Source organism: Hemitrygon akajei, unplaced genomic scaffold (assembly GCF_048418815.1).
Source record: "Hemitrygon akajei unplaced genomic scaffold, sHemAka1.3 Scf000047, whole genome shotgun sequence".
Taxonomy (NCBI): domain Eukaryota; kingdom Metazoa; phylum Chordata; class Chondrichthyes; order Myliobatiformes; family Dasyatidae; genus Hemitrygon; species Hemitrygon akajei.
Genome location: NW_027331933.1, coordinates 3,633,309 through 3,635,665, shown reverse-complemented (window position 1 = coordinate 3,635,665; position 2,357 = coordinate 3,633,309). Strand labels below are relative to the sequence as shown.

General features: G+C 47.5%; 1 non-coding gene across 1 annotated transcript; it reads right to left on the bottom strand.

Annotated features, from left to right (window-relative positions):
• Window positions 1-1,012: 1,012 nt before the first annotated feature.
• Window positions 1,013-1,106, bottom strand: trnai-uau (transfer RNA isoleucine (anticodon UAU)). Its single transcript has 2 exons — window positions 1,069-1,106; window positions 1,013-1,048 (listed from the first exon to the last, which is right to left on the bottom strand). It is a non-coding gene; the product is annotated as a tRNA-Ile (tRNA).
• Between the last annotated feature and the right edge of the window lie 1,251 nt (window positions 1,107-2,357).

Here is a 2,357-nt window from a genome sequence, read left to right as displayed (position 1 = left end):
TGCACAAACCAGTGCAGGCAGTACAATAAATAATAAACAAGAAAGTACGCACAGTAGGGAGCAGTAGGTTGGTGTCAGTCCAGGCTCCGGGTATTGCCTTGGGGGAGGAAACTGTTACACAGTCTGATCATGAGAGCCCGTAGGCTTCGCTGTCTTTTCCCAGACGGCAGGAGGGAGAAGAGTTTGTATGAGGGGTGCTTGGGGTCCTTCATAATGTTGTTTGATTTGCGGATGCAGCGTGTGGTGTAAGTGTCCGTAATGGCGGGAAGAGAGACCCCGATGATCTTCTCAGCTGATCTCACTATCCGGTGCAGGGTCTTGCGATTCGAGATGGTGCAATTTCCGAACCGGGCAGTGATGCAGCTGCTCAGGATGCTCTCAATACAACCCCTGTAGAATGTGATAATGATGGATGGTGGGATATGGACTTTTCTCAGCCTTCGCAGAAAGTAGAGATGCTGCTGGGCTTTCTTTGCTATGAAGCTGGTGTTGAGGGACCAGGTGAGATTCTCCGTCAGGTGAACACCAAGAAATTTGGTGCTCTTCACGATCTCTACCGAGGAGCCGTTAATGTTCAGCGGGAAGTGGTCACTCTGTGCCCTCCTGAAGTCAACAACTATCTCTTTTGTTTTGTTCACACTCAGAGACAGGTTGTTGGCTCTGCACCAGACCGTTAGCCGTTGCAACTCCTCTCTGTAAGCTGACTCGTCGTTCTTTGTGATGCGACCCACCATGGTCGTGTCATCGGCGAACTTGATGATATGATTCGAGCTGTGTGTTGCAGCACAGTCATGGGACGGCAGAGTGAACAGCAGTGGACTGAGCACTCAGCCCTGGGTGTAAACTCACACTCTCCTGCTCAGATCAAAATCAAAGGTGCATCGATTCGAAGTTAATTACAATAATAAGCGGGGTGTCTCAGAGGCACAAAATCAAATGTAACATTCCAGTGGAATGCTCAGCTTGAGAGACGCCTAGTCACCCGGACACAGCAAGCATTAAAAATCACGAGTGCTCTAGGTGAGGATCGAACTCACAGCCTCGGCATTTCTCCGCCGCGTACTGCCATATAAGTACCGCGCGCTAACCAATTGCGCCACGAGAGCCCAGAGCTGCAAACGCGTGTTTTTTTTCCATATAGAAAGAAAATCTAGAAGAAAATTACAGATATCATCGTGCATAGAACCTAAAAATATACAGCCCGTGAAAAGGCCGTTCGGCCCACAATGTATTTTCATTCCAGCTAAAAAGCAAATCAAATGCACTCAAACTCTAATCTGGCTTCCTACCCTGTCAATGTCACTCGATCTTCCTTACATCCGTGTGCATATCGAGTCAACAAATGTACACATCAAATACCACCTATAAATTTACTGATAATGCAAACATTGTTGGTCGAATCTCAGATGGAGACGAGAGGGCGAACAGGGGAGAGGTATGTCAAGTAGTTGAGTGGTGTCGCAGCAAAAACCTTGCACTGAACGTCGGTAAGACGAAAGAGCTTATTGTGTACTTCAGGAAGGAGAGAGATACCAATCCTCATAGAGGGATCAGAAGTGGAGAGAGTGAGCCGTTTCAGGTCCCTGTGTGTTAAGATCTCTGAGGACTTAACCTGCTCCCGACATATCGATGCAGTTATAAAGAAGGCAAGACAGCGGCTATCCAGTACTTCATTAGGAGATTAACGAATAGACTCAAACAACTTCTGGAGAGCATTCTGACAGGCTGCATCACGTCTGGTATGGGCAGGGACGTGTCGCTACTCTGCCGGATGTAGAGATGGGGAGATGGGGAGATGGGGAGATGGGGAGATGAGGAACTATATGATCATGCGGATGAGAGCTATGGATGGGGAGAACAAGTGAGCACTCAGTACTCAGTAGGCGAACTTTAAGTACAGACTTTCCATGAGCGAAGGTGACAGGGGACAATTGCAGTCTGATTCTTGAAGGAACCGTGGAATCTATCCATTCTCCGGTGGAATGTAGTGTCGAGACTTGGCTGGCAGTCTTTGTTATGTTGGAAAAATGACGCTGGAGCTCTGAAGGGTACTTGATGTTAATCTGCATCCTCTCTTGAATCTTTCTCTGTGCGTTGTTACTCTGTCTGTCCAGACGCCAGATTACGGCTGAACATTTGAATTTTCATTATAGTTGATTATCCGCTCGCAGTGCTTCATTTTCACAGCCAGATCATGTGAACCTTCTCTTACCTTTTGCACTCGAGGTCCCTTCAATAATATATCATCAATGTTGTTAAATCTGGGGCACCAAGTGAGAGATTGCTAGTCACCGACCCGCTGGCTAATGGATCAGGACAGTCAGTCTGCCTTGGTAGATCGGTTCAGTAAGATTGAG